The sequence below is a fragment of the Equus asinus genome, chromosome 21, assembly GCF_041296235.1.
Source record: "Equus asinus isolate D_3611 breed Donkey chromosome 21, EquAss-T2T_v2, whole genome shotgun sequence".
Classification (NCBI taxonomy): Eukaryota; Metazoa; Chordata; class Mammalia; order Perissodactyla; family Equidae; genus Equus; species Equus asinus.
The window spans coordinates 59,151,140-59,174,837 of record NC_091810.1 but is presented as its reverse complement, the minus strand read 5'-3'; the positions used below and the strand labels follow the sequence as shown (position 1 = coordinate 59,174,837).

At 43.9% G+C, this 23,698-nt stretch overlaps 1 protein-coding gene across 2 annotated transcripts in view; it reads left to right on the top strand.

The window, feature by feature from the left end:
• The window catches only part of ITGA9 (integrin subunit alpha 9), a 332,491-nt gene that overhangs the window by 211,148 nt on the left and 97,645 nt on the right, over positions 1 to 23,698 (top strand). The window lies entirely within an intron of this gene.

Below are 23,698 nucleotides of genomic sequence, written 5' to 3'. Positions count from 1 at the left end.
AGAATTTTTTCCTTCTGGATTTAGAAAGCCAAAGAAGAACCCATGAATCCCTACAGAGTGCCAGAGCAATATCTATACCTTACATTGTCTCCCATCCCTTCTGTCTTGTGAAACCCTCTCCGAACAGTTTTATGTCTGGCCCCTTCTCCAAGATGGTACCTTCACCATCTCCAGCACGTGAATGTTCTAGAGAATTCCCATTTTAGGTCAGTAGTTGTCATGAAAAACAAGATAAGAAATGGGAATGATCACTGCTTATCATGCTTGCTCTCACCAGTAATGCACTTGATGTTTTCCATTAGAGGGTCATGCACATCAGCCTATATATTTTGGCATATTTATTCCCGAAATATTTTAGTGAATTGAGGAAATTAAATTATTTCCCTGAATTGAGTGAATTAATTTATTTGAATAAATTGCAGTTTAAATAGCGTGACTCAGAAAGGAAAAAGGAGCTGGTATCCTTTCCTGTCTCATAGTCGCCCTCAGTGAACCACTTTTGGAAAGAAAGAACAACAGGCCTCTTCTGCAGGCAATGTGAGGAATGAGTAGACTCCAACAGACTTCACTCTATGCAGTGGTTGCTCTAACTGTTGACAGCTGTTCCGATGGGAATTTTTGCAGCTTTTCAGAGCGTTCAGCATAATAACTGCACTGCCTTAAGGTCTGTGTTAAAATGGAACCAAAATCACTTTCTGAGGAAGACCTTTGCCCTGCCCACCGCTGAGCACTGGGTGCACCTTGGAGCTGTTGGGCAGCCTTCTGTTCAGGCACATATCCTGCCAGGCTCAATAGTTTTGACAGGATTATGTCAACCCTGCCCAGCTTAGGGGACAACTGAAGCATATACAGCCATCTAGAATGGCACTCCAAGAACTTTCTAAGAGGTCATCTCAAACTCTCTGCTGTTTAATAGCTTTTGGAGCTCCAGGGTTGGAGGATGCCACCAAAGCAATCAAGAAGGACTGCGGGAAGGGCATGCTTTCTATTTACCTTGTACACCATAATAATTGTCCCCAGTTTAAGCCTAGACAAGAGGGAACCAAATATCTATAGGGTTCTATTATCTCTGGCTATGCACAGAATCTCTTTTACAGAATTTCATGTGCCATGATGCTATTTTGCTGTAGGGGATAGGAGGGTGGATGAGGGGAGAAGGGTTTACTGAGGGACCAGATTATGATGTTCATCTCTATGGTAACTGAGAGGATGTGGTTGGTGACTGGGTCATTACATTACACAGATTCCTCTCACTCATGACCCATGGGAGAAACTTCTCTCTGGTCTCAGAATTAGGAATAGCTGTGCTTTTTCCAAGCATTTGAGTCGTTCTTCCCTGTGGACACAGTCATCCTTGTAACTGACTAAGCTTTGTTGATTCTGTTGTCTGCTGCAAAGTTCAGAGCTGGCCCTCCTCTGTCAGGACATAGGACTTGGGAGTAGCGTTTTATAAACTAAGTAGCCTCCTGGATCTTATTTTACTCCCCTTTACCATGTTTTTTCTTTTTAGTTTGTTGACTGCATAATATTTTATCATAGGATTTGCTATGGATTATCCACACATTCCTATTGTTAGATATTTAGATTATTTCCAGTTTTATTCTCTTTTAAGTAATATTGTGATGAATGCCTTTTACGGAGACTGTCATGAGCAAATGATTATATCCTTAGTCCTACAACTATTTGGAGGATGGGAAGTAGCATTTATTGACCACCCACTATATACCAGAGGGTTTATGTACATTTTCCCGTTCCTTCCTTACTGCATGTGATCTGGGTGCGTCTGACTTACTGGAAGAATGCTCTTGGGAGAAGAGAAGTGAGGGAAGCAGGATGGGACATGGAAAGAGCTGAATAAGGGTGTGCCATCATAAAATCTAGCCTTGGTCTGACTTTTAGGGTAGGAAGAGATGGGGGGATGCCCTAGAGCATAAATCACTCAGCAGAATTGTCCCCACCTTGAAGTGGCAAGGGAGCATCACTGCCACCCCTGTATCATCATTGACCATTGAGGGGTGGTGAGTAGACCCCAGACATTCTAGATGAGGGGGCTTGAGTCAAGGACAATGCACCTGAGAAGGACACAGGTACGTCATTAGCCACTTTAGGTGATCATGGGGAAAATGAGACTACATCATTTTTGTCCCTTTGCCCTTGAGTCCCAGCAACCTTTAAAACCTTTGGCACAGAGAACCCTAGATTTCAATTTGACAGAAAGTGGGCAAGGTATCAGAGGCTCTTCGGGATGTGGTGAGCATTAGTCTCAGAAAGGTGGCAGGGCACAGAGAGATCATGTAGCTGCTGTGGAGGCAAGACCAACTAGAAAAACAGATGGGCAAGATGACCCTGAGTGTGAAAGGAGAAGAAATGATAAAGAAACAAAAATTCCCGTCCCATGACGACAACCACAACTGCAAAGTTGATCAACTGGGAATGTAAATGACATCACCCAGCCCCAGGACAAGATTCTCACAGCACCCAGGTGGGTAGTGAGGGGAAACCAAGAGTGCACACCTACCCAGCCTAGACCTGACAGAACCAACATGGGCCCTCCAGAAAGATTCTAACACACAAACTAAGAAAAGTGTCACTCAAGGTACAGAGGGAAAACATACCTTTTAAAAAGATTATTAATAGAAAACAGAAGTAAATTTTACAGGGCATCCACTCTTGTTCTTGATGAAATTTAAGAAAAAGTGAGTACAGCAAAAGATCAGAGAGTAGAACAATAGACTGGGATGAAAATGGAATGGACTGAGATGCAAGCAAAAATAAAGGTTGTGGATGGGGTAAGGAAATATTATAATGAAACCAAGCAAGTAGTGGCAGAATTAAAATGTGTTACAATCAGGAAAGAGCTGAATTAGCAGTATGGAAAATTGATTCCTTGTTGTGGAGGGTATATTTGAGAAGGTCTCTGAGAATTCAGAGAAAAAGAACAAAGCAATGAAAAAGAATGACACTGAAGACTATAGGTATGGAAGGTGGAGAATCAGCAAAGAGAAATGGTTCCAGAATTTTTGGAATAAATGACATGACTAGACAGCAAAGAAAGATCTCCATTTCCTTGAATGGGTGCTGTACATGCTGGGCAAAAATATTACAAACAGTTTAATGTCTACTCATAGCTTCATGAAATTTTTAATTTTAAGAATATAAGCTGATACTACTAAAACCTAACAGAAAGCAAAGAAGTTTTCTATAGGCTTTTATGTAACATTAATATAAAAAATTAGAATATGTTTCATTATGAATTAAGAATTGTATACCCAGCAACCTGCCCTCCATCGTGAAGGCAAAATAAAGACATCCTCAGATATATGAGAATTCATAAAGTCTGTTAACTCTCCTAATTTGGGTTCCCCCAAAAGCAGACCTTGACACAGTGACGTAGGCACAGGTAGTTTATTTCGAGAGTGATCTCAGGAGGTGCTGTGCGGGAGTGCTGAGTTTAGACAGGGAAGGGATGAGACAGGAAAGTGCACAGATGAGCAGATTACTGCTCTGGACAACTGCGCCTCCATCCTGCTGCAGATCCTCAGAGAGACAGAGGCTGTGGAACACACCTCAGAATCGTTCCCCTGAGGAGTGAGGAGCTGCTGGAGGATTCATCCACCAACTCCTGTCACTCATCCATGGAAAAATTGCTCCAAGAGCATGAACTTTATGGCACTTCCAGCCTTCCCTGGCTATGGGCCACGTTCCCTGGCACCAGGAAACAACTCAGGCAGAGAGATATGGGAAGCCTTTGGCCTGGATGCGGACTGGCTTCAGGTGACAGATTCTCTGGTTGGTTCTAGGGAATGTGAGCAAGACGTTGGCAGTATCTGCTGCAATAACCATGAAAGCTTCCTTAGAAATAGTTACTTACAGATAAAACACTCAAGGATGTAGAAGTTGTTGCATGCAGTGTTAAAGCCAAGTAAACATAGAAGTAAGCAAAAACAATTTTTACAAATATTTGAAATAGGCAAATATAAAAAATATTGCCACATTAAATACATAATTTAAAAGATTAATAAAAATTAGTCTATAATCTCAGTTATACCATAAAAACTTGAGAAGAAACTTGATCTTGTCACTCCTCCTTCTTCACATTCTTCAGGATAGAGTTCAGACGACTCAGCTGTTCATGAGAGGCCACTCTGAGCCTGGTCCTTCCTGCCTCTCTTCTTCCATAGTCTCATTGTTCACAATTCCTCCACATACACACTTGAATCCACTCATAATTTATTGCTGAAACTACCTTTACCCAGGAATTCCCCCCACCCCATTTTTGTTTAATGAGCTGCTCTGTCCTCAAATCTCAGCTCAGCTGTTACCTATGCAGCTGCCTCGCTTGGTGGCACAGGTGATGTGGGTGGGTGGGTGGGTGGGTGGATGGATGGATGGATGGATGGATGGGTGGGTGGGTAGGTAGGTGGATGGGTGGGTAGATGGATGACTGGCTGTCCCTCTTGTCGAAAGTCACAAAGCAACTCAGAGCCCAGGCCTCCAAGGTCTCCAGTCTTCTTGGTCATCACACAATTAGTGGTATATTAGTTTCTGAGACTGAACAAAAAATATCCCCTGAGATAGATTTTTCTATCCTCTGTAATGCAAGGCTGCTTTCATAGGTTTATGCTGGTTCTTTCCTTTAAGGGAAGGCTGCTTATAAAAATGTGGGATGCAGAGCCGGCCCTGTGACCGAGTGGTTAAGTTCACGCGCTCTGCTTCAGCAGCCCAGGGTTTCACCGGTTTGGATCCTGGGCACGGATCTAGCACTGCTCATCAGGCCATGCTGAGGTGGCGTCCCACATAGCACAGCCAGAGGCACTCATAACTAGAATATACAACTATGTACTGGGGAGCTTTGAGGAGAAGAAGGGGAAAAAAAAAAAAAAAGATTGGCAACAGATATTAGCTCAGGTGCCAATATTAAAAAAAAAAAATGTGGGGTGCACATATGCACACAGATGACCATCTGCTGACTTTCTCTCACCTAAATAAAGCTAACTTGAAAACACTCTATAAAATAGGACTTAATTTGTTGGTGGCTGCCCAGCTGGTTGGCTGGCTGGCATGTGCGGACCTGGTGGGAGTGCAGCATATAATGGCCATATAATGGTCTCCTGTGGAGCAGTAAGAGGGAGCTCTTAGGGGCAGGGAATGAGCATACAGTTAAAAGAGAGAATAAGGAAGAATGAAGAAAATGCAATTTGGAGCACTGCTGCATCACACAACTCCAGGGTCATGTTCATACTGGGTTCTATGTAAGTGACACCCCCAGAGCACAGCTCCACAGAATATAATGTGAATGGTGCCCCCTGGAGTTGTACCGCCATGTGGCCCTGGAGTCTAGATAAAGTCAAGTTTTAATTTCTTGCTGTAATCCCACTTGGCACAAAGAGCTTTGGCCCTTCTTTCCTCTGTGGAACATAATGGATTTGTTTGGACAGTAGTTATTAAGTACCCACTAAGTGCCAGGGACTGTACCAGCTGCTAGGAGATGCAAAGATGAGTAAAATAGGGTCCCTGCTCCCAGGGACCTCACAGCCTAATGAGGTGAAAGGTATGTCAGCAAGCAATTAAAGCGCGAGATGCCAACTGCTCTACAGAGGTGCTGAAAAGTTGCTTTGAAGCACAGATATGACAAAGTGAAGCAAGTCATTATTGTAACAGCTAGTCTCAGGTTGGATGCAGTCTGCAGATAAATGCTTAGGGTGGATGGATGGGCCTTTGAAGAGTTAGTATCACCTGGTGCCAAGAGTGGGTGGGTGGGATAGGTCAAGTTATTTGGGTCGTGAAGGAGAGAGCTAGGCTGGAGCAGGGGTGAGAAGGCAGAGGAGAGCAAAGGAGGAGGGACAAGAGAGATCCAGCAAGATGGAGCGAGGCTGCCCACGTGGGACAAAGGGCCAGTAACATTCCTAGTGGTGGGTGACCTCAGGACATTTTAGGAATGCTGGTATCTGCTCTTCTATGCTGAAGTTGCTTGTCAGTTAGGACTCCTGAACTCATGAATGACTTGATGTGACCAAGAGAGAGAAAGTCAAAGAAGGGGCTGGGTTCATGAGTACATCTCTAAGGTATTGACTGTTATGGCACACGTGGGAACAGACATGGACAGTGGAACCCTCAAGCCAGGTGCATGAGAGCTCACAGCTGACCTGTGGGCACAAAGGGGACACAGCATGTTGCTATGGAGTTACAGAGGAGGCCATGCCAGGAGAGAAGGGAGAACTGAGGACAGGCTCCCTGACCCAGTCTCTTCTCCACAGCGTCAGTGTTATCTTGTTTTGGGTCTCCCAGATGCTGACCTTGAAGCAAGGAATTGAGGACAATTAATTTATTTGGGAGGTACAGGAAGCACTGATAGGGAGTTATAGAAGTGATACAGGCAGATGGAGGCAGCTAATAAAGAGGATACTTTCAAACCAGCTACTACAGTGGGCAATGGGGCTCATTCCCACAGGCAACTCTGGGAAACAGTGCAAAACACAAGCCTCAGGGGTGAGGGAGCTGGGGGATTTATACCCCCTCCCAAACAGTCAATGGTCGAGACTTTCTAGGGATGTTCATTCCCAAGTACTTCTGTCCTATATTATGCATGACCAGAGCAGTCTACACAGTTCTGGAACAATGCCCTCAGGCACAGAGATGCAGACACTGGCAGTTGCAAGTGGGCTGGAGCACCCTGAAAGATGCAAATCATCTGACTGAGGCTCACTAGCATCTTCTAGAAATGCCCACAGGGTTGACAGCATCTCCAGTCTGAGTACCTCACTTTCTAGGCTTCTGGAAGTTGTAAATTGGACTAAAAGAACTCCCCTGGGGTTCTAAAGTGAGAACTAGTGGTGCATACTGCGCAATCTACAGGGGTGGGACAAGGCAAGTGTTGTAAATGGGAGAGGAGGCCAGAGGTGGGACAGTAGGAACCAGTGGAGACTGTGGAGAAATGGAAGATTCCAGCCTAATGCACAGAGGGCAGCCAACTCTCAGCAGCAGTCAATGGTTATCAGGTGGGAGTGAGGGCCAGTGCTGCCAGACTTGCTATTTTTCAATAAAACCCAGAAATCCACATTTTTATGTGAAATCTCGTGACTTTGGCAGCTAATTAAAATGTTCTTTGAACATTGTCAGGGCCAAAGAAAAGCATGTCCAGAGACCGCATCCAGCCCGTAGGCCACCAGTTTGTGACATCCAGCTTAGCTGTTTTCCATATGTTCTAGTCCCATTCTCTTGCCTGCCTGTTTGTCCCATGGATCTGGATTTCTGCTAAAACCTAATCTGTCTGCAGCCTTGATTGCATTTCACATCTGTCCCTGCAGCAGATAAGCCAGCCGGAGACTGGAGTTTGGGGGCTTAAAGTAGGAGTGTGTTAAGGAGAAGGTGGGGATTGGAGAAGGTCAACCCAAATGTAGTGTCCATGGAATTTTTAAAGCTAACGTTAGTTTGAAGACTTTTTTCAGGCTGGAATATTTGTATTTTTCAGTGATTGCAAGAAGCAGCTAAGCTGGAGTTTGTACTTTAGAAGTTCTTAGAAGTAAAATAACAAGCAGCCACGGTGGTGAAGAGGGAAAGCATGGCTCTGGCTCCCGCCAGACGCAGGGGTGAAACTCCAGCTCTGTTTCTTGCACTCAGTGTGACCCTGGGCCAAGGGTCTTCTCTCTGTGCCTGAGTTTCTTCCTCTATAAATTGAGATGTGCTGAGGATTAAATGAGGCCAGCACTAGACTACTTGTACAGGATGCATACCTCCCATGGTAGCGCCCTGTCTCCCCACCACACACAAACGCATACTTTATAGTTCATTGATTTACTCAGAAGGTGTATATTGATCACCCACTTCAGACCAAGATTAAATGCTAAGGGGGAGGAGGAAATAAAGCAAGACTAAGACATAGCATATAAGTCAGAGAGTGTTGACTCTTCCTTTTAAACTAAAAATCAAGAGTCGTGGTCTTAAAGGATTGTGTGTACATGTGCATGTGTGTCTCCATACTGTCGAAAAATAGAGATAGTGTTAAACTGAATATTTTTTATATTTAGTGAATTGCCTTTATTTAAAAAAATAAAATTATATGAAAACTAACATAAAACTTGGTAAATGTCATTTAAATAAATGTTTGTATTGACTTTTGTGGATCCTGTTTGCTTTTAATAATGCTTGTTGTTTTGTTGGGGTTTTTTTTTTACGTACTGTTTGCTGAAATATTGGAGTTTTTGGTTTGGGATGTTGACTTTTTGAAATCCAGGATATATAATTGTTCAAATATATGATGCGTGCAATAAATAATATCAGAATTTAGAGAATGAGGAGACTCGTGTCTCCAAAAACAATGGCAGCACTAGGTCCTGAGTCTTGAAGATTGGACAGGGAGATTACTGGCCCAGAAGTCTGCAGGAGGGTGGCAGGTCCTGTGAAGCCTTGTGGAGAAATTCAGATTTTTTATCAGGTAGGCGGTGATGGGCCATCTGTGTTTTGACTGAGGAAACAGGAAGGACAGAAGCTGGTGACATCCTGGAGGAAGAGCCGAGCAAAAGCCAAGAAAGAGAGCGGACAGGGCAGGGATATCAGAAGGTGAGATTCCATCTTGGGACTGCTGGAGGAAAGAGGCAAGTGAGGAAGAGGAAGGATCATGAATCCAATGGGGTTGGGGTGGGGAACATAGAACCCCCCTCCTCCCATCAATTTACAAGGCATTTTATAGTTTTCAGAGCACTTTCCAGTTCATAGGAAATGTAATCATTGCTCTGCATCCGTTGGTTGTAAGTCATTGAATTCAAATGCTAACTTGTTGTATCACCTTCTCCTCTCTTTGAAAGACTGAGATGGAGGGATGGGCCCCATGGCCTTTTATTTCCCTCTCATGACAGGACTAATATGGGAGACGTGAAGATGTTAGAAGTTGCCAGAAGGACAGCTCAGTTGTGCTCTTGCAGAGGAGTGAGTGCTTTGAGTTCTGAATCAAACTCAGCCTCCAAGTTGGTTTTGTGGGTGAAAAACCCTCAGGTCAGTTTTCACAGCTTTCAATGCCTTATTCTTTATGACAAGAGGCATAGAGGGCTTGTAAGTTTGTTTTTCTTGTAAAGTGATTCTTCCAGTTTATATCTACCTTTACCACAGAAAGGGCAGTCCCCTTCTCTAAGGAGTTTCTCTCTTCTCACTTTCAAGGCAAACTGCTCAAGATGGCGCCAAGTGATAAAACTGATCCAGTCTCTGACTCAGCGTGGGAAAGATTAGACAGTTAGGTGTTTGTATACCTTTATATTTGTGGAAGTGCCCTGGCCTGTTCTTACACAGAAGGTTCCACACAGGAACTGCACCTGTACATATGAACAAAACCAAATGTATTAAGTGGAGCATTGCGCATCAGGAGGGTTTGTAGGCAGAAGTGCGTGCACCTCACCCTTTAGTGTGTAAGCAGATTTCAAACAGCCTTCCTTCACTCTGCCATCACTCTCATTCATGGCAGGAACTGATTTTCATTGTGTTCTGCTTTCTCCAATGTCTCTCGTCAAGTTAATAGTAGCCCCGAGTAAAATACAATCCTTAGATGTTTATAGTCATCTTGGCCAGGCCATTAAGATGATGAATGAACTTGCTGCTGAGGCTGGATATCAATACTCAGAAAATAATAAGTCTTTTCCACCCCTTTCCTGTTTTTAATCCACTGCCCCAAGCCCCCTGGTGACTTTACCTTGAACTTCCTGCATAATGCCAGGCAGAAAAACCTCACCTGGCTCCAAGCCCATTGAAGGCTCTAACTGAGCAGCAAGCTTTCTCTCACACCGCTGGTCTTCCCAATCTTCCTTGTGAAAGGTAAATCCCACATTCCCTAGGGCCCCTCACTTCAGAGTTCTTTCTGCTGGTCCTGACCTTCCTTCTCGAGAGGGAGAGTGGGTGGTGGGGAGCAGGTACCCTGAGGCCAGGTTTGCAGTTCCTCACCTGGATTACCTGTGGCTGTTGCCTTAGTGTTTTCAGCCCTGCTGCCAGAGAGATCCTAACCCAGAGTGAGACTGTGCCTGAGGGAAAGGCTGGGCCCTTCCTGTGGCGGTAGGCAATCGGCAGTGAGGAAGTGGTAGAGAAACCCAGATGTCCATTTCAAATCACAACGTGACCTCAGTGTTCCACAGCGGAGCTCAGTTTTCACATATATGAAAAGCTTCGTTTGTGTATTCACTGCGTTTGGAAGGAAGGCTACGTTTTGCTTTAGAAATGTCAACAGAGCTGTAGCTATGACAAAGATCAATTAAAAAGGACGTTTCCCAGAGCTACAGGACTTGGGCAAATCTATTGGGGGGAGGGGTTTAGAAAACATGTGTCAAACCTCTGGATTTTTTTTTTTTCTAATGAACAGCAAAACAGCAATTTAATAATTTCCTCTTTTAAGAGGAGAGTCTTGGATTTTAAGTCTTTTTCATAAAGCAGCACAATACCTCTTAAAAAGAAAGCCATGAAAATGGTCTGCTGAGCTAAGGCAAACAATTAAGAAGGAAGAAAAATCTAGAAGAACGTAGGTTTCTTAGGCTGGGTTTCCCTGAAGCAGATCCTGAGATGAGGATTTATGTCAAGTGGTATGACAGGCGGGCTCCCCAGGTGAATGTAGGGAGTGGGAGAAGCAGGACAGGGCAGGGTGTGATGTCAGGCCAAGTGCCACAGAGGGTGGCCTCAGCCTGATCCTGCAGGGGGCTCTGAAGTATGGGTCACACCTCAGCATTGTCCCATCACAAGGTCAGGAAGCTGGGCTTTTGTTTTCCCACAAGCACCAGCCATTGGTTAAGGGCCACTTACAGAGGAGTAAAAGTCCCAGTCACTTTCCACCCTCTGAGTGTGAGGTGCTGACACAGTGGCTCCAGTAGCCTGAGGGCAGGCTGCCAAAGAAGGTCCACAGGTGCTGGCTCTTGGAAACAAATGCAGACTGAAGCCAGAGGGTGGACACATAAAGGGGTTCCGAGGGGATCTGGATGGAACATTGAAAGTGTTTGCTACATTAGCGTTACTGTCAACTCGTGTTGTGTTCTGGAGGGTGTATTATATGCATATGACAAAGATCTTTGAACTCTTGAGGTGTTTGTGTGATGTTCTCAGTGTCAGTTGCGCACAGGGTGTTTTTGGCAGCATCGGCATTAGGAAATTGGCAAATGTAGATGCCCTTGGAATTTCACAGAGAACTTGGGTGCACAGCTATGGGCTATTACAATCCAGCTTGCCAGAGCTGTCATTTCATCCCTTTGAGGCCAGACTTATAAGTAGCCCCCCTGCTCCCTGACAGCCACTAGCATTGTTTTTACCCAGGCACCTGAGCATAACTAGCCAGCCTATCCTGTTGTCCTAAGCAAGTGGATTAGGCAACTGATTTTACAAATCAGTTAGGAATGTATTTGACAGCATGTACCAGGAAGGCCAACTTTTAGCAGCCGGTCCTAATGAGATTTTGATTTTCCTTTTGTAATAATAAATCTAGAAGTGGACATTCCAGGACCAGTAAGCAACTGCACAATGCCATAAGGAACCCAGTGCCTTCTGTCTTTCCACTCAGCCTTTCCTCATTTATGTTGCTTCTTGGTTTCCACTTCCAACATTGCAACTGCATTCCAGGCAGTAAGAAGAAGAAAGATAACAGGCCTGCTGCGTTTTAGAGAGCTTTCCTGAAGCTTCACTCAACATTTTCCACGTACATCTCCTTGGCCAGAACCATGTCATCTGGCCACCCCTAGTTGCAAAGAGGCTGGGAGATGAGTTTTCTTACCTGGGCACATTGCCACCCCAAACACAGGTTCTGTTTATGGGGAGGAAGGGGAGAGTGGCCATTGGGAGGCATCAGCAGAGTCAGTCACAGCAGAAACCCAGGAGAGGTTATTTGCAGTATGTGTCTCTGAGATACATAGCGGAAAGGGGGAATCACAAACAGGCAAGTGGCCAGCACAATTACTGTCTTATTCTCCTTTTGCCAAAGTTCTTTCAGGCTCTGCGTTACTGCATTTAGAATTTTTAAAAAATCATCCTCAGGAATACCTGTTGGGGAGGTCTGGTTTGGCCACAATCAGGGGTAGCATAGCACCTGGTGTGAACCAGCAGGTGATGTGACCCAGGTTTCTGCCAACAACCAACAAGCAGTGTCCAATGAGTCTGCTCCTTCAGTAGTTGTCAGATCTTGATGAAGTATAAGATGATCTTTATCCATCTACCTTATCTATCTTCATTGACTTATGCATTTCTTATTTTCACAAGATGAAGCCATTCCAATGATAATGTCAATGTATTTAGATTTGGGGCCCCCAACATAGGTGCCACAGCTCTATATCTAGGCCAATTTGTGCAAGAAAGGCCAAGGTCCAGTACCCCTGTCCTTCTGGTTGGTGTATATATTTCCAGCCCCTTCCTCACTGTTCTATTTATCTATTTCTGTGCTGTGTGTAGTTTCGCATCTTTCTTCTTAAAATATGGATCCCAGGCCTGAACTCCTGTCCAATGAGCCCAGCACAGAATTGTTATTGCTCTAGGTCTAAACATGATATTTCTGTTAATGTGGCAGCCACAGCATGATTATATTTATTTGTGATGCATTTACTCTATTTTTTCTTCTAGTCTCTTTGTGCTATTTGGAAGTTAGCTGTGTCATTTATAGCCTTGTTACTCAAAATATGGCCAAGGATCAACAGCATGGCATCACCTAGGAGCTTGTTAGAAATACAGAATCTCAGACCTGACCACCCAAGACCTGCTGAATCAGCATCTCCATTTCAGCAAGATCCTTGGGTGTTTGTACGCATAGCCAAATTTGAGGGAAGCCATAGCTCTTGACCTTAGGTCATCTAACTTTGTAACTTATCAAGACATTGATTAGGACCCTAAATGTACTTGGAGCAAGGGGGCTGGTGGTGGTCTAGGTGTGGCACCCTCTGGGCGGGGTGTGGAGCTGCTTATTGAGTGAACTGTGAGGGCAGGAGTGGGCATTAATGGAGCATCCTTCAAGCCCTGTGCTGGGTGCTTTGTCTCATTGCATTCTCACCACAGCCCTGTGTGATGGTGCTTTTAATCCCAATTTGTAAATGAGGGACTAGAGGCTTACAGGGTTAAGGGAAAACAGTCATTTAATGCTCAGGACTCACACAGGTTAGTGAGACTGAGGTCACACAACTAGGAAGTGGCTGAGCTGGTGCTGATGTCACCTTCTGGCCAAGCTTTCATTGTCTCATCCGTCAGGAAATCTCTCAGATGCTTTGCTGAGAATCTGGTTGGCTGATGGGACATCAGTCTCTGCCTCTGTGGCTAGAGGTAAGCAGCACTGCTTCTCCCTGGCATTAAATTAAAAAATGGCAGCCATTTAGGGGCTCACCACGCAGGAAGCAATGAGGCGAGCTCTTCCATAAAGGAAAGGAAGCTAACTGGTTACGTAGGCTGGAGAACACAGAGAAATTCAAATCCAGGGGAGGATCTTGAGGGCTTCAACAGAAGGTCTCAGGGCAGCTTGGAGTGGTCAGGGAGGTCCCTTCCTAGAGGTGAGAAAGTCACTCAGAGCCGTGAACACAGCTGCTGTGCGCTGAGGTTGAGAGAAGGAGAATGTGTAGACAACTAAGGAAAAGGAAAAAAGGTTCCCTGAGCCAGAGAAGGGATTGTGCTGGAGACCAGCTCTGTTACAGGTAATGTGCAGACGAGTTTAACCTCCACCTGCTAAATCCAGTGGTCATTTCTCAGTCGTCTTCTTTCTGGACCCATCAGCAAATATTAGCATAGTTAATTACTTCCTCTTTTGGGTTTTGTTTTTAGTCTTTGATAGCATTTTTTGTTGTGGTGTAATTTACATAACGTAAAATACCCACATCCTAAGTGTACAGATCAATAATGTTTATGCGTCTATACTCATCTAGCCAAGACTCACATTTCCAGCAGTACAGAAAGATGTCCAAAATGAGATCCTAATCCCCCCAAACCTGTTCCATTTGCAGGAAACAGAAACTCCATTCTTCTTGGCTCCCCTCTTTGTCTCACACCCCACATCTATTCCACAAAAAGCCTGTTGGCTGAACCTCTGGAGTATCTCCATAGTGCAGCCACTTTTCACCATCACCACTGCTTCCATCCTGGCCCAATCACCATCTTCTTTTGCTGTTTGTTCGTTGCTGATTGTCTTGGTCCTCCCACTGAACTACAAGCTCCGTATAGTATGGAATGACTTTTTATTCACTAATTCATTCCTAACACCTACGGCAATGTCTGGGATGGAGTCGGATCTCAATGTTGTGGAGTGAACAAATGGATGGTAGATAGACATATATAGATGAAGAGTATTTCTCTCTTTCTATGTACTTATGGTTACTGTGTCAGCTATCATTAAATTTTATATTGCACTAGTAGTTTTTAAGTGCTAAATGCTCTTTTTAAACAATGCAATAGTTTGAAGAGGTATGCTAATTTCTTATCTCCCTGAAAGGGGAACCACCAAGAATCAGAGAAATGGAGAAATGCTACCCCCACCTGGTGATAGAGTCTTGCTGTGTGGGATCAAGCCTGCCCTGAATAGTGAGTTCAGTCCTTTGGTGCTGTAACCCATCACTGAGGAGCTGCTTTGTTGTCTGTCTTTTAAGAGTGACAAGCGATGGACCAAGGCCATGCCTGTAGGTTTCCCTGTACTTCCTCCTCATTTGAGGCCAGCAGCTCTTTTCTGCCAGAGGAGTCCTTGGTCCATGTGGGTTTCCGCAGGGAAACTCCACATTTGCAGGCCCTTGGTGGGGCTGGGAATGTGAGCTACAGTCCCATGAGCTTGAAGATCTCCTATGCTGTGGGTTCTTTAGCAGAACCAAAAGTAACACCCATGTCTTGGTTTGGTTTCCCCAGAAATAAACCCTGAGACAAGAATTCAAATGCAAGTAGTTTGTTTGGGAGGTGAAGGTAAGGGAATGGGGAAGTGAGAGAGAGAAAAGCAAACAGCTGAAAAAGGACCAGTTATCAAGCCAGGTACTACTGTGGGCAACGGGGTCTCCTCCTGCTCGGAAATTCTGGGTCCATAGAGCAAGCACCTCAGGGTTCTCCTACCCAAGGGTGAAGGGGCTGGGGTCTTTATCCACCACCTCCCAACAGTCACTGTTGAGGGCTGCTCCCAGGGCATTAATATCCTGACACTTCTGGGTTGCGTCTCATAAGGGCCAGAGCGACTTTGTCGTAGAGAAAACTCTCAGGTGAAAAAACACAGGTGTCGCGACTGGAGTGACAGGGGGCAGGGATGTGGACCAATAGGGCCTGCTACAACCCCCAAAAAACCCTCACAGGCAAGACTGGCCTCTGACTCATCAGTCACTGGCCACATTTCTTTCCTTTTCACTCACTTTTTTCTGGTCCTCACTAAAATGGAATGAAGGCTATGGGGCAGCAGCCCACAGGCTGTAGGATTTAAGGAGATTAGAATAAGTACAGACCTCAAACCACCCAGGTCATCTGGAAGCTTTGGTCTCATGTTGGGGGACATGACGAGGCCACCTCTGCTTTCAGGGAGCTCCCAGAGTCTGTGGAAACAGGTAATGTGGCCTCACATGCACATGGCCCTCCAGAGGTACAGCTCAGGACCCAGGTTTTTGGCGGGGGCAAGGGTGAGTTATTTGGTGCTTGACGGGCCTGTTTTTAGCAAAGACTGCCAACATGCATGAGCTGGCTAACAGGGTTTCTGTGGTGAGATTGCAGACCTCCCTGTGAAACTGGGGGATAATAATAGTGATTATGGTCACCCACTGTAGCCTCTCAACAACCTACTTTAAAAATGACGAAACTGAGGCTCCAAAAGGATCAGGCAGCTCCAGGAGGATGCAGCTAGAAAAAAGCATCTAGGATTTGAGATCTGAATTTGAGCCCAGTCTGTCTGGAGGCCAAGCCTGTGTTTCGTCCACTATGCATGTGCTTCTCCCAAAGGAAGGTTTGCCTTCACCCAGGGGAGTTTCTTTGTGACAGCGCCACCTCCTAACAGTTTCCTGCAGGTGACAAGGTGGTTAGAGCTGTGCGTTGAGAGGTCTTCACCAAGGTTTCAATTTTCCTCTTAGAGAGCTCAAGAAGGACCTTGCAGAGCCCATGGCCTTTGAATAGAGAGCTCTGTTATGTTTGCACTGACTCATCTCAACAGACATAATGCAATTTTCTAAAGTTTTACCAGAGAGGGAGGGAAGAAAACTGGGGCTACTGGTATCTGGAGTTGAGCGAAGAGAACCATCCTGGCAAGAGAGATGGGGCTATATTTGGGAGGGTGGGAGCTGCTGCAGGAGACCTCACAGCGTAGTCAGCTGTAGCAGAGGAGTGGCTAACACTTCTCCTAAGGATGCCACCTTCCTGGAAGTCACAGTTGGGAAATGTGTCATCTCAGCGTGCCTCCTTGGTTAAGTACTCTCCATAATGAAATCTCGGCCTTTCTGAAGGCAGCGCACCCCTCCTCTGAACAGAAATATGAGAATTCCCTGGACATCAGCTGAGCACCCAGATCATGTTGTGGGAGGCCCAGGGGCCCAAGGATAGATCAGAGACGTGTCAGTTCTGCTTAGCAGAAAGACCTGCTATGATCCCACAGCCCAGTGATGACCACTAGAAATTGTTGGCATCTATTTGTCCCAAATTTCATGTATTTTTTATTTACTTATTTATGTATTTGAATATGTATTATATGAAGGACATGTGGAGTATTGTATACATATTGTACCAGAAAAAGTAATTCTTTGTCTCGGGCATTTGTCCCCAATTTGTCCTCTATCTTTTAACTTTATTTGTGACAATTTGCCCAACAGAAGTATAGTCAAATTCATCCATCTTTTCCTTTATGCACAGTTTCTGACTTTGGTGTTGGCTTAGAAATGCCTCCCCATCTCCAGATCTCTCCCCAAATGTGTATCAGTACTTCATAGTTTCATTTTTTTTTTACATTTAAATTTTTTGTCTATCTTTGGTGGAATTTACTTTGGTGTAAGAATGAAAATGTAGAGATCCAACTGTATTTTTTCCAAATAGTCAGATGTCTCCAAAAGATTTGTTAACCGTCCTTTACCTAGCCTGCACCGCCACTGACTTGAAGTTGCCATCTTCTTCATATTTTGAATCCCCATTTAAATTTGGATTCATTTCTGGATTTCTCTGATCTGTCTCCTGATCTGTCTACCTCAGGGTCATACCATTAAACTTTAATTGCTGAAGTTTTAGACGGCAATTTATATCTGGAAGAAGACATTTCTCCCTTCATGCTCAACTTTGTCAACTTTTTCTACCTAGTGTCACATGCTTATTCTTTCAAATGAGCCATTCTTTTAAGTTCAGAAAAATTCCACTGGAGTGTGATTGGAATTATTTTAAATATGTGGTTTAATTTTGGAAGAATGGATAGATTTTTCACTTTGCAAGTTTCTCATCCAAGAATCTGCTCTGTGTCCATTTACTCTTCTTCCTTTCTATATCTCAGAAGAGTTGTCATCGTTTTCTCCATGTTCTTATTATTCCTGGATACTTGCTGTTGTAAATGGGGTCCTTTTCCATTATATTTTATAGCTGGCTATTACATGTATATAAAAAAAGCTTTCAAATTTGGTATAAATTTAACTAGTAACTTTACTGGATTTATATCTTAATTTTTCAGTTTCATTAATCTAGGCCTTTTTAAGGTAGAAATCATATCATATGCAAATAGTGATTTTACTCCCTCCTTTCCAATGTTAAAACTTCACTTCTTCTTCCGGAGTGATATTCTGCCTCTCGCTTCAAGGTAATGTTGATCGGTGGTGGGCATAGTGAACATCCTTCTCATTCTCAGCTTTAATGGGGCATGATCATGGTTGTAGACCTGAGTTCTATATTTTATTGATCATATTAAGGAAGTACATTAACATGGATGGATGCTGACATCTTGTCAAATATACTTTCAGTCTGTTTGTAAGATCCTTTCAAATCTGAAGAGCTTTTATGCATGAAAAGAAATGGTCATTTCTATTAGTATTATATCTAATATCCAATTCATTTATTTTGAAACAACCACCATTTTACAAATATTCACATAGTATTTGCATAACTTATAAATTAAAAACATGAATTTAAAAGGTTTAGGTTGAACCGTATGAATTTGATGTTGTTCTAGATCAAAGATAACTGAATATTGGCAATTTCATATGATTCATTTAGATTTGAATTCAGGCCAAATCAAGTGAATTTTTTTTCTAAATCTCAGACTTTTGTAAATGCTTTCCGTACCTTACAAAGCAAACCTGGGGCTGGCCTAGTGGCATGGTGGTTAAGTTCATGTGCTCCACTTCAGCAGCCCAGGGTTTGCAGGTTTCGATCCTGGGTGTGGACCTACACACTACTTTTCAAGCCATGCTGCAGTGGCGCCCCCACATAACAAAATAGAGAAGATTGGCACAGATGTTAGCTTAGGGACAGTCTTCCTCAAGCAAAAAGAGGAAAATTGGCAGCAGATGTTAGGCCAATCTTCCTCACCGAAAAAAAAAGAAAATCTATGATTCACTGATCAATAGGCTAACACTAAAAGTCACACAAGTGCTGCTATCGGAGATTTAAATTCTATCATTTTCTCCAGTCTGGTTCTAATTTTGACTTTGGCTTTCATTTCTTCCTGGAGCTACACTTGTCCTGATTTTCCCAGAGGAGTTAGGGCCACTTTCTCAAGCCTGAGGCATGGACCAGGGTTACTGGTGGGAGACTTGGCCCCAGGGACATGAGGATTCTGCTCTAGTCCATTATCCAGGTGGCCGATGTAGCCAACAATGTTGTTGTTCTACTATGATCCCCGCTGATCCCTTCCTGCCATTTTTGCTCTTCCACCTGTGTGCACACCCCACTTTGGTTTGCTTTTATTTTGACACCCAGCGCCTGTGACTCTTTTTTGTTTTTTTTTGGAGGCCTGAGCTCAGGCTACTGGAGCCACTTTACCTGTGTTCATGAAGAGCCCTGAGTGCCCTGACCTGGGCAGCCCTTGACCAATGACTGTCTGGTGCAGATGTATGGAAGCTGAGCACCTCCGGTCAGAGCTCCCGTGCGGGATCGGGGAGGCCACTCTGTGTGGGACTTGGCCTGAGCTCGCATCCTGGCCTGACTTCCTCTCCAGCTCCCCTCCTGCTTCTCCCACTCCCTCACTGGTCTCCCTGGGAGCACATTTTTTATGCATCTTTTGCTCAGGAATCCTCATCTTAGAGTCTGCTTCTGGATACCCAGACTCAAAACAGACAGGCCCCCTTTTTTATAAATAGGTTTTGTTCATTACGGTGGAAACTTCCCAGATTACTGATCTTACCAGTCAGATATGTTTTGATTTTTTTGTGTGTGACCACAGTCTTTTTCCTCGTATGACTCTGAAGTATCTTACCTTTGTAACACAACCTGATATAAATCTACTTTTTAACTATTTGTTCTGAATGATTGCTTTGAATGAGGCCCAGTCCAATTCAGTTAAGTCTAAAGTTTTTGGCCAATTTGAGTCACTGAAATTACAACTTTTTTCATTAACTATTAATTCTTAGAATACTGACATATTAAACTATTCATATTGCTCCTCTTTTTTGCCCTTTTAATAAGATCAGTTATATTTTAAAAGCTCCAACCTTTACTTGGTCATTGTGTATCATTCTTTTAATATGTTGCTAGATTCAATTTGCTGATATTTTATTTAGCATTGTTGTACCTATTTTCATAAACAAGATCTGTCTATAGTTTTCTTTCTTGTGTGATCTTTGTCAGATTGGTGTCAGGCTTTTGCTAGTGTTTGCAAAAACAAGCCAGAAGCTTCCATTCTTTCTCTGCATTCTGGAGATGTACATGCCCTGGTCACAGCAGCAGGCAGCAGGAGCTAACCCTGATTGGAGTGCTATTTTATGTGCCAAGCCCTATGGTCAGTACCTAGCTTTTGTTAATGCATTTAACCCTCACAACAACCCAGTGAGGTGTGCCCAGTTATGATCTCAGTTTTCCTGATGAGAAAACTGAGGCTTAGCAAGTAAGGAAGAGCCGCAGCTGGTAAGTGGCCGAGCGGGATTCAGGTGCAGACAGGCTGACTGCAATGTGCTCTAATGCATCTTCTTTGCATAAAGAGGCTTATTTACATGTCTGATGCAGTGTGCTGGCTGCCCACGTGCCTTTGTAGCTATTACCCTCTGGAGCACCAGGTGCTTCATGAATTAGCTCATTCTTATTACATCATCACCAGTTTTTTTGTGCAGGAGGTGATGGGCAAGGAAGCATTGATGAATTTTCAGAGACAGCTGCAATTTCTCTGAACAAGGCTCTCTTCAGTATCCCAAGGATATTGGCACACAGACCCAGCTCCCAAACAGTTCCTCCTGGAGTAAGCTTTCCTGTGGTGCCTGCGTGTCTCCACATTGGATCCTGGAAAGCTGGCAGCAGCCTCACCCTTGGGCTTTCCTCTCTGGAATTAATTTGTCCCCAAGTGAACTCAAAAGGAAGATCACGTATGAAATCTTTGTCCTTAAATGGGGTTGGGAAGGTGGAAATAGCACAGTTCTTCCTGTTTTTACATTTACCTATTGAGCATCAGACAATTGAAAGAGGTGATACTGGCAGCTTTGTGCTATTGGCACGATGGGTCTGAAGCTCTTGTGGACACCAGGGAAATCATTAGGTTATTGAATGATGGATTATATCATGTAACAACCGGAATCCTGTGACATGTTCTAATTTCCTGGTGTACTGTGTAAATGGGGTGAGGCTGGGTTGTAGAGACAGCTGTGATTCTCGTGGGATAAAAATCTTATTTTTTTTTTTACTCTAAATAAGTCAAAGACAAGTTCTACCAACAAGAGATTGAATGAATAACATAAAGCCTCTTGTTTGTATGATTTAAAACTAGGCTTTGGGGAGGTAACCATTAATCTATATTCTAAAGGTCTAAAGGGATTAATTCTCCTCCTACATAAATACTAAGCCTATAAATTGGATGGTGGATGCTTAGAATGGCATAAATGGCAGCTGGCTTGACCATGAGTAGGATCACAATACCATTCATTCATTCAGCAAATATAAATTGTGTGTTTGACATGTGTTAGGCAGAGGAGATACGTGAGCAAAACAGACATAAGCCTTGCCCTCAATCTGCTTACGTTCCATCGGGGAAATAGATACCTGAAGAACTCTTCATGAACTTGATTGCAACTGTGGTAAGTGGAACATGTTTGGGTGCCATGGAAGATTTCCTTGAGGCACTGTGGAAGGTTTTCAGGAAGAGCAAAAATGCTGAAACTGGAAGGAACACAGGCCACTGCAGGAAAGGTCAGCGTGGCTAAAACGGCAAAATTGAGTAAGTGAACAGAGGGGCCTGAGATGAAGCTGAAGAACAAGGCAGGGCCAGATACCACAGGCCTCGCTGAGGCCCACGGTGAGATGTCCACACACAAGTGGCAGAGAGGGATATTGTGTGCGTTTCAACTTCTATTTTGCGTTAATGTTGGAGCCTCCAAGTATGTTTATAAAATGCCATAAAAACGTTTATGGATTGATTTATTATAAAGCTCTAGTCTTAACAATTAAGTCTAGGGAAGAGAGAGCATACACTTTTCCTTACTTTAGAAGATAAGCCCAAAAAAGCTGTCCTTAATGAAAATAGAGGCTTTTTAATTGAGACCAGAATTATCCTCATGAAAGAACCATTTACCTGTTTGGTCACTGCTAATGGTCATTAGCCAGTTGATGGATCCAGTTTAAGTCCAAACTTTGTCAGAGAAGGATGAAGCTCGCCAGATAAGACCTAAAGAGTTACATTTTACAAATGAGGCGAGTCCCTGGAAAAGGCAATGGTCTATTTAAAGTCAGAAAGCCAAATGGCTTTGTCAATTTTCTGGTCCTTGTTTAAGAAAACCAAGCCCTGTTCAGAATTGTTCCTTTTTTCCTCAGCTGCTCTGGAAGTGTAGCGTGGTGCAGGAGAACCCGAGACTCCCAGCTCTTGTCTCCCGGCCCAGGGCTATGATGTGTGTTCCATGAAATGCTCTCCCTGCTCTCCGCGTAGGCTTCCAGCCAGTTTCAGCGTGCACTATTAGTTTTGGCTTTGGGAAATGAGGTTTCTTTTACTTGGCTGGAAGCATACGGCAACCATTTTATTTTGCTTGTGCCTCATGAATTAATTGGGCAGTGAGAGGAAAAAGTATGCATACTGAGCATCTGGGATTTTTTAAAGCCAGGATTTCACCCAGCTTTCTAGTACCTGGCTGGCTCTTCCAGAAGAAGGGAGTGTTCTAGAAGGGCGAGGCCCAATGTGGCATCTTCCTTTTCTGAAGTCATCCATTCATTCTCTTCCTAAGGGGGACTTAAAGATGAAGGCAGCAGAAAATGAAAAGGTTGACTGATAGTCCAGTAGTTTCCATGGGATGGGCTTGCCATTTGGGATGGAGTGGAAATGTAGGATGGAAGCAATACTAGAGGAAATTTGGTTTTGCAGAGCAAGAACCCAGGCAGGTTAATTTTTTACACTCTCGCTCGCTCACCTTCCCACTGCACACATACTCCAGAAGGGCCATTTGTCCTTGAGAATCATGCCTTCTAGTCCTTCAAGCTTTCAGGATGCTTCCCTGAATCAGCTTTCTCTGGAAATCTCCCTCTCAGTCTTAGTTGGACTGTTGGGCCTTTTGATTCAACTTTTTCCCAAAGTGCTGTTTTTCAGACCATTCTTTTCTTAAGATTTACTGACCACAGACAAATGGTGCCTGCCATTTGCAAAGCCTGAAACGAGGATGTGGGTGCAGGTTGTTTATTGGAGCAAGGTCCTAGGAAACAGGAGGGAGGGAAGAAAAGCCAACCTGAACGTGCATGTGCCTGGACCTTTTGAGAAGTATATAGAAAGTCACCCAGAAGTGTTCGTGAGAAGACAGGAAACGGGAGCATTCATTCATCGACTCCTCTTCCCACTTGGTTGAGGGCTGCCTCCGAAGGAATAGATTGCCCTGCCCTGGCAAGGGGTGCAGTTGGAACTGTCCGCCATGCCAGAGCTGGAATCAGAGCTGGGCCAGGAGGAAGGGACGTAGGGCATCTGAGGCATATGCTAAACCCTTTTTTGACCCCAATCCCAGCCTGGGCTCCCAGAAGCTGAGTTCAACCTGTAATTGCTTTCTGCCATTTGAGCAAAAGGCTCAGTCAGCTCTTCTCCCAACCATCAGTTTACTGAGATTTTCATAAGCCCGAAGGGAAGACCCTCTACATTCTAAGGATAGGTGAGCAGATAAGAGTTTGGGTGTTGGAGGGAGGTGGGTGGGGTTTTGAATCTAAACCTTGCCTCTTTGTGATCACTGTTGTTGATGCTGGATATTAATTTTTAAAATTTTAGATGTCTGAAAAGTTATGACATTTAAAATTATACTGTGCAAAAAAACCTTATTTTGAGCTGAACAAACAAAATAAAATCCGGATTTTAAGAAAGGTAAATAAGGAATTGATTACTTTTAGTCACAAGTTCCTTCTGTTGACAAAAGGATTAATATTCAGAATTCTAGGATCATCTTAACAGAGGCCAGTGCAACTCAAATAAAAAGTTAAATGTGCTTTGACAATTTACAAAGATTTAGTTAAGGAGCAGTTTTACCAATGAGCCTTTTTCTGTTTAAGTAGGGTCTCTGGGAGTGGCTGCAACCTTCAGTGCATGAGGACAACGATTTCTCTGAAGCAGTTTATGAAACACCTCCCTCGTTTTTATTGTTTGTGTTCCTCTTACATTTCTTTCTATTTGCTGTACCCTCGAGTG